Below are 16,315 nucleotides of genomic sequence, written 5' to 3' on the forward strand. Positions count from 1 at the left end.
TATGACAATAAAGTACCCGGAATTTCCCGTTTAAATTGCCCGCGTAAGAGATATTTGAAAAAATTTTTTTTTGCCAAGTTAGTAGGTCCATTCTCAATTAAGAAGCGAGATTTGAGCGGGATATGTCAACTAGTTTGTTTACAACAGCTAGTTTTGTAAGTTCACCTCAGCTGTGCTCGACGATTTTTGTAATGGATATAAAAATTGAACAACGAGTTTGTCTCAAATTTTGTGTATCCAACGGAATTTTGTGCGCTGAAGCGTTGCGAATGTTACACAAGACTTATGGTTTTATCGAAAACTCAAGCATATGAATGGTATAAAGCATTCAGTGAAGGACGAGAAGTCGTGGACGACTTGCCTAGGTCTGGACGACCATCCACCTCTAACACCGATGAAAACATCAGCAAATTGAAAGCAATCGTTCTTAAAAATCGTCATGTGAGTATTAGAGAGGTAGCACAACACCTGAACATCTCTCGCGAATCCGTTCGTTTAATTTTGGTGGAAAATTTAGGCATGAGACGCGTCGCTGCACGGCTTGTTCCAAAACACCTGAATTTCTTTCAAAAAGAGTACCGTGAGAAAGTTGCTTTGGACATGCTTGATCGTGCGAATTCCGATCTCACATTCATGAATCGAATAATAACTGGTGATGAGACATGGGTGTACGAGTAGGACATGCAAACAAGTCAACAATCATCAGAATGGAGGAAGAAAAACGAACCGAAACCGAAAAAAACCAAAAATCGTCGAGCACAGCTGAGGTGAACTTACAAAACTAGCTGTTGTAAACAAACTAGTTGACATATCCCGCTCAAATCTCGCTCCTTAATTGAGAATGGACCTACTAACTTGGCAAAAAAAAATTTTTCAAATATCTCTTACGCGGGCAATTTAAACGGGAAATTCCGGGTACTTTATTGTCATAATGTAAAAGTCCAAGTCACTTGGTACCGCCGCGGATCTTGCACCAACCGAATAACTTTCAACCATCATTTTCAAAAGAGTATACGAAAGTCACTATCACCGTAAGCTGCCGATGCAACTGCACGAATTTGAATGCAAGAGACGAAATGCCGACGAAAATGCAACGGAACAAATTCGTAAGCGTTCACTGACCTCGCTTAACACGGCTTTTATATGCCCTGCACTTTATATAACCAAGTTCAAACTGTGGTTATGTATGCGAACAAGATCACAAAAGAAAGCGCGCCAAATAATACCCAAGCACAGGAATATATGTACATATGTATGTTTGTAGGCCTCTTCACCGAATTGCGAAGTGGTGTCCAAATGCACTGATAGGCCTTTTCACCGATTTGTGAAAACGAAAAACGAAATAAAAAACACACCCCACGTAAATCACGTCGGGGTCACCAAATGTTCAGAGGAATGCAACTAATTTGTTGCCAATTGTTTGTTATTTAAATGAGATGTGGTTTTATATTTGTGTCTCTGAGTGTTATTTGTTTTATATTTGTTTACAACGTTTATGTGTTTTGCGTATACAAGATCGCGACCGACAACTTGCTTGCGAGGGTTTTTCGAGATCGAACGAAATGTGAATCGGTTAAAAGTTGCGAAAAGAATGAAATGATAATGAAGATAGATAGACCAAGATAAGCAAAGTTAGGCGCGATTGCAATTTTGCGGGTGTTGATAAACAACTTTACGTTTACGTTACATTAGCAGTTAGAATTTGAACTTAGGATAGAATTTACAAGTTAGGGGTTCTGCTCCGAACAGACAACATGGCGGTGTTTAAAAAAAAAATCGAATTTTACCCAAAATTTTAATCGTTTTTGGCCTGCCAAAATTTGATTTTTGATCGGATCAAAAAATCGATAGGTCATTGTAGGGAGAACTATATATAGAACATGTAAAAAAAAAATTGATAGTGATCGGATCATTAGTTTTTGAGACAGTGTTGCCAGATGGCCTACAAGGTATCCTCCTAGATGGAGCTGTGTTTCCTCCTAAAAATCTACAAAACCTCCTAAATTTAGAATAAAGCTATAAGTCACTTGTAATTATAGCTGGTTTTTTTGAAACGCGCTTAAATTTAAGCGTAACCTATTAGACTTAATGCAAAAGACAAAGAAAGACATATTACTTGAATGAAAGCTATATTTTTGTAATACGCTCGAATGGTCGGCTTTAAGCAATAGGGGGAAATGTAATAGCCAAGGATGGACATTATCGCATAAATTCTAGTCTAGTAAAAAGGTATACATTTATAGACCAAGTAAAACACCGAAACAATTTTATTCAAAAAGTTGGCAAGCGCGCTGTAGTAAGAACTGTGACGCCAACTTGAGAAAAATACATAACTCTCTCGAATAGATAGATGAACTGTATACATAATTGTACCCTTCCAATATCGAGCCGAAACATTGGCCATTTATTGGCCATTGATTGTCCAATTATTAGATATTAATTAATCAATTGCGTATAAATAGCCAATTTTTTGGCTTCATGTTGGCAGGGACCTGTTCCATCTCCTCAAAGTCTTTTTTACCGTTTTTTTTAATGAAAATATTATTATTTCCTCCTAAATTTCATCCTAGACATTTTCTCCTCCCAAAAATCCTCCGACAAGCTTGAAAACCTCCTAAATTTAGGGGGAAACCTCCTAATCTGGCAACACTGTTTTGAGTTATCACTGCAGCAAATTCGGAAAATGCTGCTTCGAGAAAAACGCGTTTAAAGATAAAATGATCGTATTTACTGCTATACGAGCGGCTGCTCCTAAAATTGCTATAACTCAAAAACTCTTTAAGATATCGATTTGAAATTTTAATATGTTATTTTTAAAGTTGTAATCTACCGAAATATGAAAGAAAAAAAAAGATTTTTTTGAAATGTCACACTAGTTGTGCCCCTTAATTAACATTTTTGATATGAAGTCATATGGAGCCATATGTTTTTAATATGTTTACATAAAAAAAACCCAAATATTTATACTGTGATAAAATGACTAAATACCATGAAATCGGCCAAATTTCCCATAGTGCACTGTTGGGTCAGTGAGCTTTCTCACTAACACTTACCTTTGGTGGTGCCCAAGAAAAATAAACCCCCACAAATTTCCAACTAAATATGCACTTATTTATTAAACTGGCACCAAGGCATTAAATTCACAAAGTTAATGTTTATGTAGGTTTGAATTAGGCAAGCAGACCGATTTGTCTGTGCCTTTTAAATAGCCGAAAGTATGATGGGCAGGCAGACCGATTTGTCCGTGCCTTTTTACGAAAGTATATAAAGCCGAGAGACGTAGGCAAGCGATTAGCGATCGCGCCTTCTGTAAGCGAGTACCAAATTCAAACTATATAGCAGCTTGCGTGGACTAAGGGCCAGGCAGCGATAAGCAAAGTGCAAAAGGGAGTTAGCAATGACAATTAAACAGTGTTGCCGCGCAGAGCAAATAGCAAATCAAAGGCAAACATCGAGAATTTGGTTTACGTTAGGATTTGAAAATAAGTGATTTGATTTAGGCTGCGGCATGACCAAACAAACACCTTATGGATTGTAGCTGTCAAATAGCACCATGGATACTCCTTTATCAATTTCTTAGCAGTATCGATGGCATATTCATTAAATTTGTCCAAATTTATTTTGTACCCCGAGTTGATAGCTTGTGCCACTACAACGATGGATAAGGTTTTTATAAAGCCCTGTAATTTCAGAAGCCAAACGCAGCTTGAATTTTATGCTTTTGGTCTAAAAAATTTGATTTTTGCTCCGGAAGGAAGTAAAAAGTATTCGAAGAAACGGATTTTCGCATCAAGTGGGGAAATACTGAATTCGAAATATTCTCTGTTCGCGTCTATTTTTAAGCATTTATCCAAGTTATTAAACTTTTTGGAATTGCTCCACATATAAAACATTTTGCACTTAAAACCTTGCATACTTCTCCATCTACCATAGTCAGTTGTAAACTATGCTCAACGTATTACCGATTACAACTACATCCGCAACATTCCGCACCTAACTTTAACGATTTTAAAATCTTAAAACTCTGATAAAGATAAAAATAATAATCTTAATAGGGAATCGTGTGGGAACACAACTAAAACTTTAGGTAAACAAATTTAAGACAAACAAAACAGGTGCAAACGAAGAAGTAAGTATAAATTAATTTCATTAGGTAAAAAAAATACCTTGAGCTTCAAAATCTATTTTAAACAATATACATTTATAAACTTGAACAGTTACCAGACCGATTTGAAGTGAGCTTTTCCTTTGAAATTTTTTACCAGAGCTCCAATGCGCTTTTGAAATGAACACGTTTTCATGCTTTTGATTCTATTTTTAGAATGTACCGTTAGCTTTGCAAATTGGAAGATTGGATATTTTTGAGACAAACTGTTTAAATTTAATTTAAAAATTTCCTGTCGGTTTTTCTGATTTTTAGCCTCTGACGGAACCACTGTGGAGTGTGGAGTGTCTTTTTAGAATAAATATTTGGACTATTGGATTAATTCATTAATATTGACTTCACATTTGGTCTTTGATTTTTACTTAAATCTAATTAGTTTTTTATAAATAATTAGTTACGCTAACAAAAACCTGGGGGCCACCATGCAATGAGTGGCCAATTTTTCTTAAAAGAAAATTTGCCCTCTTCAAAAAAAAAAACAGCTCCGATATCTTCTCCGGGATTGAATCTAAACAACAATTTATTTCACTATTTAACTCACTCTTCATGAAAAATCTTATCAATTTTTGACAATTTTATGCCTTCTTGATCACCTTGATTTAACCTCTTCAACAAAATGCACTTTTTCATTTCTATCCTCTCTTCACCAAAAAAAATACTCAAAGTTTTTCAAATTCACCTTTTTGGTTCAGTTGGGAGTCAGTTATTCCTGGGGAATAGTTCCAGAGGCTTAAAAAAGTCGCAACCCTGCCTGGACTCACGCAGAATCGATAACTTGTTATCGGCGGCCGTTGGTAAACATATATTGTTTACATTTTATTTGGTGTTCATTTTCTTCGTTTGGCCGCACATAACAAGCACACTACGGTTTCGAGGCTTGTCGCGGAACAGGAGTGGAGGATGTGCGTTTGCAAATGGCGTGTTAATTTTGTACAACCCAACGTAGGCCACCGTCCACGATCCTGATTTAAAAACAACAAGTGAAGACACTCAGCTAGCCGGGCACTGTTGTTTGTTTTGCATGGAAAATTCCCAAAGGACGGCCGCGCAAGTTTTCCAAAGCGTACAAAGAATTTCCCAACGCCTTCGTGACTCGGCATTTAGTGTACTTTCGGCAAAACTTGGAGTTTCTGCTCTTGTTAAAGTCACTAAGTACGAAGTTCCTCTTATAAATTTCCTGTCCAGGTGAGTATCGAACTTCTCGGGCCTTCAGGTTGTAATTTTTCGCTGCTTTCTCGTAGGCCTGATGTATCCTTTCTTTTATCTTCTCCCTGTACAGCTGTTGTCGATCGGATCTGGGCAATTGGGCTATCTCTGATTCATTAAGAGCACCCAGCTTGCGAGCTAGCGAGTAATCTTTCCCATGCGTAAACATATGTTGTCCGAACATGGCAAAAGAAGTTCCAGTGCTGTTGGGGCAGATGACCTCAATGACGCTTGTATGTCTGCTAGGTGTTCATCCCATCGTGTGTGGTCGTCCTGGATGTCCACTCGAATTGCGGCTAATACAGATTGGTTTACACTTTCTGAAGCATTTGGTTGCGGTGCGTATCTTCCTGTATTCATATGTGTAATCCCGTACTCTTGCAGCATATTCTCAAATTCCTGGGAGATGAATTGTCTTCCGTTGTCCGTGTGGATAATTTCCGGAACTCCATATTGTGTGAAAATATTTTCTTGCAGGAATCGGATTACAGCTGTCGACGTGGCTTTCGGCATCGCTTTTAACCATACAAATTTGGTTAAGTGGTCTAACACGATGAAAAGCATGGTATTTCCTCGGCGGGAGCGTGGATATTTTCCTAGGAAATCCAACTACAACTTTTGGATGGGTCGATCCGACTGTACTTCCTTTCCCATCATTGGTCGTTTTATCTGTGTTGTATGTTTATTTTCCTTGCAGTTTTTACAAGCTGCTACGAACTCTCGGACTTGAACTACCATTTTCGGCCAGTAAAACATATGTTGGAGTCTCGCTAAGGTCTTTCCCATACCTCCGTGCATTGCCATGTTGCAGCAGTGAGCTTGCTGGATTAAAGTTGTCGTCAGAGCTTTAGGAACCCATAGTTTCCATTCGAACTCGTCGCTTTCTTCTTTTTTAAACTGTGTCTTCTTGAAGAGAAGTCCTTCTTCCACACGTAAGTCCGGAAACTAATCATTTCCATGCTCTTCAACTAATCGCAGTCTTTCCAGATATTCGGGACTTTCAAACTCCGTTGTCTCAAAGTTGAAGAACTCCATTTCGGCTACCTCATTCGGTCGGGATAAAATGTCCGCCACGACGTTATTTTTTTTTAAACGCGCGTAGTCCCACGGCCCACCACCCGCCCAACCGACCGAGGGGCGACAGCCGTGTATCGTACGGCACGATTCGCGGAAAATTTGACGCGATGTTAATTAAGAAAAAAAATTAAAAACGAAGAAAAATTTTAAATTTAATTTAAGTTTAAATTTAGCAATCTAATTTTGTGCCAGAAATGTTAAAACTAATTGCTTAAGGAGCTGCAGAGAGTCAGAAGAGGATAAAATAGGAAAAAGTCTATTGTAGTCAGAACAAAGTACTCTGAAAGGCTCATGCACGTTATAATTACGTCTACACTGATTTAAAACTAAAGGAACATAATTTCTAGTTAATCTACTTGGTACCGAGAAATTTAGTCTACTCAGCAAATTAGGACAGTCAATATCACCACGTATAAGGTTATGAATAAATACAGTACCAAGCATCGTTCTACGGTTAGTAAGGGAGGGCAGGTTAATGAGGAGCAATCTATGCGAATATGAGGGTAGGAATAGGTTTGCATTCCAGTTAAGGCGGCGTAGTGCAAAAATTAAAAAGTTTTTTTGTACTGATTCAATGCGATCAGCATGTACTCCGTATTGAGGACTCCAAACGGGTGCCCCATACTCGAGGATTGGCCGGACCAACGACATAAATAAAGCCTTGGTAACGTAAGGATCCTCAAATTCCTTCGACCATCGTTTAATAAATCCAAGCATTCCCCTAGCTTTATTAACCATGCTCGAAATATGCAGAGTGAATTTAAGTTTGGGGTCCAATAGGACGCCAAGATCGTCAACAAGCGCTATTCTTTCCAAGGCACCACCACTTAGCGAATAGGTGACGTTATGCGGATTGACCCGACAGAACGTCATCAGCTTGCATTTGGAGCTGTTTAATTTTAGTAAATTGTCGTGACACCAGTTTTGAAAATTGTTTAGGTCTGCCTGAAGGCTTAAATGACGGGAGCAATCATTATACTGCAGACAGAGTTTTACGTCGTCCGCGTACATAAGTACGCGGGAATGCGTAATGATCGATGGAAGATCATTAATGAACAAAGTGAAAAGTAATGGTCCCAGATGGCTTCCCTTGTGGTACACCAGAGGTAACTCTGAGGAGACCACTTAAGGAATTTTTGAAAAGGACTCTTTGAGTTCGGCCACTGAGATAACTAAAGATCCAACTTAAAAGATCTGCTGGAAACCCCATCATGTCAAGTTTGCGAATCATTAGGAAGTGATTTACAGAGTCAAATGCTTTACTGAAGTCTGTGTAAATGACATCAGTTTGGAAATTATTTTTAAAGCCATCTATCACGAAGGATGTGAGCTCTAGAAGATTTGTTGTGGTAGACCTGCGTTTCATAAATCCGTGTTGGCATGGAGATATGATTGATCTACAAAGGTGCTGCAAGTGGGGGGTTACTGCACGTTCGAAAAGCTTTGGAATTGCTGACAATTTAGAAATACCTCTATAATTGCAAGCATCCGACTTGCTTCCCTTTTTATGAAGGGGAATAACAAATGACTCCTTCCAAATAAGGGGAAACTGACAAGTTTGTAGGGATAGGGTAAACAGCTTGAGAAGGGGTTTACACAATGCATTTGCACAGTGTTTAAGAACGCACCCAGGAATCCCGTCAGGACCTGGGGAGTAAACTGGTGTAACACGTTGAAGATCCAAAAGTAGGGAGCTTTCGTTTAAGGTGGGACGAAATATTAGGTTCGACTTAGGTATTGCGTATAAATATTGCTCACTTGAAGACACTGTTGAGTAAGTTGTTTGAAAGAATTGGGCAAACAGATCGGCTATTGCCTGATCAGTGTTAGCCGTCCTACTTTCAAACGAAAGCGAAGGCGGAAAGGAACATGATCTGCGCTTAGTGTTGACAAAATTATAGAACTGTTTGGGATCCCGTAAAAACTGGGACCTGCAACGGACTAAATAATTTTTGTAACACTGAGCGTTAAGCACGGTAAAGTTTGACCGAGCTCTTATGTATTTTCCAAAAACAGACTGACAACCTGAAATTTTATATTTTTTATAAAGTCTGGACTTTACATTCCTAAGGTGTGTTAACTCCTTACTAAACCAAGGTGGTTTATGGGATGTTGACGGGTTATATAGCGGAACACACAAGTTAAAAAACAGTTTGATTGCCGAATAAAAAATTGTAATGGCGTCTTCCATATTATTGCAGGAATAGAGATCGGACCAGTCATTGCCAGATATAAGATGATTAAGTCTCAGAAAGTTAGCCTTGCGAAAACAATGAATTCGCTTGGCTGACTTTAAAGCATTATTTTTTACTGTTATACCAATGTCGATAGTCACCTCGAAAGCAGGGTGATATGGATCTTCAGGCAGCGTAAGTGGAGTAGCTCTAGAAAGAACAACACTTTCAGGATTTGAGACGAGGCACAAATCAAGTAAGCGATCTAAAGAATTTCGAACATGGTTTACCTGACACAGAGGTATGTCAAGTAGACCGTCAATGAATTCATTTTGGCCTAAGGGTTGTAAAGCATTGGAATTATCATCCGAGGACCACGTAGTTCCAGGTATATTAAAATCACCTAGAACTACTAACTGATCCATATCGGACAAAGAACTCGAAATTGACTTTATAACTGATAGGTGCCTAAAATAGTCCGCAAGTTCGGACGAAGGAGGTATGTAAGAGCAGGTAATTAAAATTAACCTGCCAGCAACAGACAGTTTTACGCATACAAATTCTAGCTCAAAGTTTAAATGATCTTCTGTCAAAACCTCTTCTGACGTGAGGTTAGCGTCCACTGCAATAAGGACGCCCCCTCCTCGTCTAGAGGGACGGTCATGCCTATATATTGTGTACTTACCGGGAAAAACTTCGGAGCTAAAGATCTCCGGCTTTAACCAGGTTTCTGTGAACACAATAACTTGGGATGCAAACGAAAAGCTATCAGTATACAATTTGGTTAGCTTGCTACGCAAACCTCTTGTATTCTGATAGCTAATTAGGAGGTTAGTGGTTAGTTTTTTGGGGGTAAAGACGGCGCGGTTTGTTGGTCCCGGCCGGGGAGTTTAATTCCCGTAGGGCCTTTCTTTTTTATTTTCGCTACGAACTCCTTAACCACCATTTTTGCTGGCCAAAAGTCGCTCGAGCATATGGTGTTAAAAAGTTCGTCAGGAACACTTATCTTGAAAGATGAAATGTTCCTAGCGTATGAAAAATTGAATTTTTCCACCTTTACTTTATCGGCATTAATTTTGTCTTTAATATAAGACGTGACATCAAATGATGTGAGATCAGGGGCCAGCCGAGAAACAAATATTTGTCTCATTTGTGGAACCACTGTGAGGGGTTTTGCTACTGCAGGCAGTGGGCCTGCGGTGGCAATTTGGGCCGGTAGTCCGGTCTCAGAAGCCTCTTGTGGGGGTATATTTGGTTGGTTAGGTGGAATTAAATTTTGAGAACCACCTTCGGACAAATCGGAACTTTTTAGAGGCGTTGGTCTACACTCCACTGTGGATTGATCGGGGTCCGAATCTTTTTTGGCTGCCGATCTTAGCAACATTTGAGGGGTTGCTAAAGTCGGCTGCTCATCCGCAGAGGAGTTCTGCCGGTCGCTTCGGAGTTGCGGGACGATTCCCTCAGGCCTACCACCAGCAGCTTTCTTGCGCTTCGGGGACTCCTCTAATAGCTTAAGGCTATTAAACTGCGAGTCCAGCGCTAAGAGTAGATCACCAGCCCTGGCAAAACTATCTCTAGCTATGCCAAAACTAGCGATCAGTCCCTTAAGGCCGCCTTTGGTTTGGCTCATGAAGGACTTCATTTCCTTCGCAACTTCGCGACAAGCTTCGCAGCAGAACTGCAAACCAAGGCCTTTACTTAAATCGTCACTTGTCCGCTCTGTGAATCCAGCGCACTTAGTGTGCACCATCCTATCACAAAGCCTACAAGTGAGTTTGCCCTGCTCAGGCTTTATTACCTGAAGGCAGGTTTTTTCAAACAGAAATGGTAAGAGTCCATGTTTATTAGATTAGGGACCACTGTGCCAAGATGAAAATGAAATCGAAATTTTTAAGCGAGCAACTCAAATGTACCGCAAGAGCGTATAAATTGCACGCTTAGAACTTTCGAGTTTGTTAGTCCAAAAAAAGAAGAGCGGAAGAGCGAGAGAGCGGGAGAGTGAGAGAGCGGAAGAGCGGGGACAGTTAATGTGCATGCACTTGTTACAACAACACTACTGTTGACGGACGAAGCACAAAAGAAAGTCAGTAAGACAAAATTAAATCGCTAAATAAACACAATATGCACAAAAATTCACCCGCGAAGCGAACGGTTTCGAGCACAAAGGTATTTAAACAATTAAATATTCAAATTTAAGAAGAGAACCACCGCTGGTTGTATCAAAAAAATAAAAAATTCGGAGCGCACAAAAAACACGACCGTTCGCTTGAAAAGAGAAAATCGTCGTTATCATTGCCTTTTCGGTGTTCGATGTTGAAGTTGAATGCCTGTAACGCCAAAGACCATCGTGCCAATCTCCCGTTCAAGTCCTTGAGCGTCATTAGCCATTGCAGGCTAGCGTGATCGGTGACTATGGTGAACGGCATCAACTCCACATACGGACGGAACCTCTCTACTGTCTTAACAGCAGCTAAGCACTCTTTTTCGGTTACGCTGTAATTGAGTTGCGCTCCTCTGAGTTTCGCCGAAAAGAAAGCTATTGGTCAGTCCGATCCCTCTACGTCTTGCTGGTACAACACTGCTACAATTCCGACATGGCTGGCGTCGCACTGGAAGTGCTTCCCAAAACCGGATGAGCCAAAACGGGTGCACAGGTAAGTGCCTTTTTTAGAGTTTCAAAAGCTACCGTCGCTTCTTCCGTCCAAATAAATTTTGATTTATTTTTCAAACAATCAGTGAGCGGTGCACTTACTTCCGAAAAATTTTGGATAAACCTGCGGTACCAGCCAGCCGTTCCTAAGAAACTGCGAAGCTGTCGAGTATTTTTGGGAACCTCGATTTTGTTTATCGCTTCGACTTTCTTTGGATCAGTTCGCAAGGCTCCATCGCCGATGATATATCCCAAATATCGTAAGTATTTAAAACAAAATTTGGATTTTTGCATGCCGATCGTCAAATTTGTTTCCTTAAACACTCTGCCACTTCTTTCAGCAATCTGCAGTGCTCTTCGAAGGTCTTGGATATCATCAGCAAATCATCGAGGTATACAAATACTCGGCTGCGCAATCGTTGTGGGATCACCTTATCCATCACCCTGCATAATCTCTGCGCCGAATTGCATAGACCGAAAGGCATTCGCCAAAACTGATACAGTGGTCGAACCGGGATTGTAAAAGCCGTTAGAGGACGATTTTTCTCATCCAGCTCCACTTGCCAAAAGGGTAAGCATCCTTCACAGTCACGGCATTTAGCTTCCTTGCGTCTAAACACAGTCTGTTCTTCCCAGGCTTCTGAACCAACGTGGTCCGATTGTTCTATGGACTTTCACTCAGTTCAATAACTCCTAAGCGCAACATTTCATCAACTTCAGCGACTCAACTTCACTCCTTGACGGGTACTGTGCCTTCAACCAACTGGATCGTGTGTTCTTCTACTCGGGTGAGTCCTAATCCTTCTTTTTCATACGTTAGAAAACATGATCTGGCTTCTTCTAATTTCTCGGTCTGTTCTGATGACAATGTATGAGGTTCTATTGGCTCTCCTTTGGTCAGGAACTCTGATTCCATCTGCTGTAGTGATTCCACGCCGACTACTTCTGGTGCTAATTGAAACATTCTCCAAAAATTTATGCCCAAGTATAATTTTTGCTTCAATGATGGACACAGCAGTATTGGTACTCGCTGGGTAATCCCATTATAGGAGATGTTGGGATGGATCTTCCCTATTACTCGGTGCTTCGTACCTCCTGCTGATTTCATAATTGACAGAGATTTTTCGAGCTTCAATCCAAACGTCTTCACTATTTTCAGGCAACCTTCTCCCAGTAAGCTGACGGATGTTCCGGAGTCCAGCAGACCCAAGAGCTCGAGTCCTTCCATCTTGACTTGTGCGAATGGTCTGTTGTCGCCTTTAACATGATGGCGGAACAGATTTTTTGTCGCTGTGTCTTTCGTTGATAATATCTTTTCCTTGCTCTAAATATTTTTGGTTGAAGATCTGGAACTCCGGCTATCACTTGTGTTCCAAATATTCGGTCCCGTGCCTCTTGATATCGTTGTTCTCGTACTTCTATCGGATCGCGTTGGGAAAAGCTTTGGGTATGTATAGGTCTATTTAAATTTATCATTATTCTACTAATATTATTTATTTTAGATTCTTTACTATCGTCTAAAATGCCATTTTGCGAGGGATCTATTTGTTGTTGGCAAACGGGCTGTAACGTGGCTCCTCGCTCTTGGCCAGGTTCCTTCCACCGTTTCCCGTTCGACATCGTGGGCACTTCGGAAGTACTACATCGGGTAGTCCACATTTATAGCAAAATCTATTACGGACATCAGAGTCGCATTCCACGAACGTATGCCCCCGTTGTCCACAATTCCAGCAGGTGAGTGGCTGCCGTTCCTTGCCGTCTTCTCGATGTTTCTGTAATGCTTCTACCTCCTCCTGTTCCAGTGATGTACTTTCGTCGGCGCTTGGTTCCTGCCCAATCTCCTCGACTCTCGGACGATCCCTATAACCCCGGTATGGCTCTGGCTTGCTCGGATGTCTTGTCCACCGGGTTGCCAGCATCTTCTCCGCGTCGTGACACTCTTGACGCAGTTGGTCCAGATTGGTGATGTATATTGGATATACAATCTTCGAAACCTGATCCCTAACATTCATCTTAATAACTTTGATCAGGTCGAAGTCCGAAAACGACATCTCCAATCGCGACCTCAGAGCCAACATCGTCTGGATATAAACTTCGATGGTTTCTCCCGGCTTCTGTTTCCGTTCCCGCAGTTCATATTCCCGTTCGAAGTTTGAACGCTGGCTCTGGAATTGCTGCTGCAGGGCGTACCTTAGGTAAGGCCACTCTGGTCGCTCCACAGACCTCACATACATCCAATACCATTCTTTAGCCTGTCCTTCGACTAAAACGTGAAACTCTCTAAGGACTTCCTTCCACGGCACCTGATAAGACTTTTGGAGATGTTCCAACCGAAATATAAACTCGGATACCGGCATACCTTTCGGACTACCATCAAAGGTAACTCCCCATTTTCGTAATTTGCCAACTTGTACTAATGGGTCATTTCTATTGCCGTTCCCCAGACGCGGATCCTGCCCAGAATATCTGCCATTTGGCATTCTGCTTTGGTCGGACGGAGGTTCCTGATATGCTGTTCGCGACCAGTGAACTTGACGACCGCTTTCTTCCTCCGGGTGGTCGATGTTCAGGGACAACTGATTCAAACGAATCTGTTCCTGCGTTATCGCCGGTCTCAACAATCCTTCCCAGTTTCGGTCGCTCCTCTGTTGGTCAGACGGTGGCCCTTGTGGTGGAAAATGCACTCCCCCAGGACGACGTGCGACTGGTACCATGCCTGGTGCTTGTTGTAGTGACGTCCTACGATCAACTGGCTGGGATGTTCGCCATGCTGCGTTCTCTTTCATAACTTCTCGCCGCCACTCCGACATGCAGTCGTTTATGTCTTTCATAAATTGCATCATGTCCTGCTGCATCTGATGCTTGAATGCCTCGTACTCCATGGACATTCCCATCTGGTAAGTCTGCTGTGCTTGAAATAACGCTCCATTTACTCCAGTCCTTATTTCAGATGGCAGATTTTTCGGGATTGCACCTGTTCCGTCCGTAGGTTGATACCCGCTCGCCTCACCAGGACTCTCATCTTGTATTCCCGGAGGAATATGATCTAACGAAGACTCCATGCCTTCCGGACGAGATGTGTTTTCTAGTTTTTCTTCTCGGTTGGACTTTGATCGAGTTATTGGCGGACCACTGGTCCCCTGTTTTTAATGAACTCTAAGCTTCTCCTTATCTTTCTTCCGATTCTTAACTTCTCCTTCTCAATACTATGCATATCCTATTTGCCTCCTCAATTTTCTATATTAAATTAATTAATTAAATAATTAAATTTTTTTATTATTTTCTAAACTCTGTTCCTTAAATTTTCCTTAATCTAGGGGGTGAGATTTGTTCTATATTATTTCCACTAATTTTTCCCTCAAATTATATACCTGCTCCTAATCCATTGTGCAAATTTACGTTACTGGCAAATTTCTTTTTACTCATCTATTAATTTAAATATTTTTTTTTCAGGATCCGTTTGCAACTTTAACGGGCAACGATGTCACGACTTGGATCTATCGTACATGGACCATATTACATTTTTGCATAACACGGACAAATTAGGTAAGTGAACTTTTACTTTACAAAAATAACATTTAAAGACAAACATTTACTTTCAGATTTCGCCTTAACTCAGTCTGGCTGCGCATGTGCCGCTATTTACTCTGCCAATGGGTCCACTACTGATTGGCGATATCAGGATTTAACCACTGCGGCTTTGAGGATCTTAACCCTTATGGTTTGGCCTCGGTCCAAGCAGCTGGTTTCAGTTCCCGCTTCCGGTTTTCTTAGCTTCCGGTAAGTATCTGAATTTGTTTGCATTTAATCAATTTTGATCGTGGGGGAATGTCCCGCCTTGGCGCGGACATTCTCCCCCCTGGCGAAGGCGAAAGACTCTCGAGTGGCTTCAGGAAAGTCGGCACGCTCATGACACGATCCACCCAAACACGGTGCACTGTGCGACGGGCAGACTGTCCTCGAGTTTTAGGAACCCTGGCTGGATTACCTTCGGATATAGGTCGGAACCCAAAACCAGGGAGACAGTCGCCGGACGATGAAACTGGTCATCGGCAAGACGAATGTCGTCATACCTTGACCGAACCTCGTCGCTCAATGCCCGTCGTGGCGTGCGGACCCGCATGCCGGCAGTCACCTTTAGGACCGCATTGGTGGCGAAATCGCGAGTACGGGACCGGATGGTCACCGCACACACGCGTTCGTCGCCCAAATTGGTCGTGGTGAGTCGGAACGCCGCTGCCAGTGAGCTGTCTATGGCGCTCATTGCGGTGCAGGAGTCGATGAGCGTACCGACCTCGTATCTCGTGGTGCCCGTATCCAGCACCACTATTGCCGTTGGCAATATATGCAGCAACGGAGCCAAGGAAACCGCGGCTGGCGCAGCAGGCTGCGTAGATCGCACGGGACTCCTGCGTCTTCCTGCCGATGAATGGGCCCGCGAAGCTGCCGATTTTGGCGATGATGACGGTGATGGTGATGGAGATGGTGATGGCGATGGCGATGGAGACGGTGAAGGCCGTGGAGATGGACGTGACGATGGGAGTCGCACTACTGGCAGCTCACGGAGGTGGAGCAGAGTGTGATGGTTCTGTCCACACTTCTTGCACTTGTCCCCGCTGCGGCAAGCCCCCTCCGAGTGCTGATGCGCTAGCCAATTCGAGCAGTACTTGTTGATCAGTACTGCTCGAAGCCTTTTCTCGGAGGACAACCTCAGGAATCGATTGCATTTCCGAAAAGGATGAATCCCCTTACAGACTCGGCAACGGTAGGACTGCGTACCTCGGGAACGTCTGTTTTCGAGGGCTGGTGCAGAGCGGGGAGTTGGACGAGGAGCCATTGCTGATGCAGATACTAGATGATACTAGGCACATGAAAAAAAAAAGAATGAAATAATGGAAAATTAAATAGGAAGGAAGCGTTATCAGCTTATGGCATATATTATAAGCGCGCGGAATGATTAGCGACTACGTGTGAACTATTGACCGGGCTGCGGAACAATTTGAGCCTCTGTCGGAAGGAGCACAACTTTATGAACTGGGCGCT

The 16,315-nt window shown here is 42.1% G+C and overlaps 1 long non-coding RNA gene across 1 annotated transcript; it reads left to right on the forward strand.

Moving 5' to 3' along the window:
• Positions 1 to 5,636: 5,636 nt before the first annotated feature.
• LOC108098454 lies at positions 5,637 to 6,486 on the forward strand. The gene is made up of 3 exons (XR_001771847.2): positions 5,637 to 5,709; positions 6,069 to 6,303; positions 6,359 to 6,486. It is a non-coding gene; the product is annotated as an uncharacterized LOC108098454 (long non-coding RNA).
• Positions 6,487 to 16,315: the final 9,829 nt, after the last annotated feature.

This window comes from Drosophila ficusphila, unplaced genomic scaffold (assembly GCF_018152265.1).
Source record: "Drosophila ficusphila isolate 14025-0441.05 unplaced genomic scaffold, ASM1815226v1 contig_348, whole genome shotgun sequence".
Lineage (NCBI taxonomy): Eukaryota > Metazoa > Arthropoda > Insecta > Diptera > Drosophilidae > Drosophila > Drosophila ficusphila.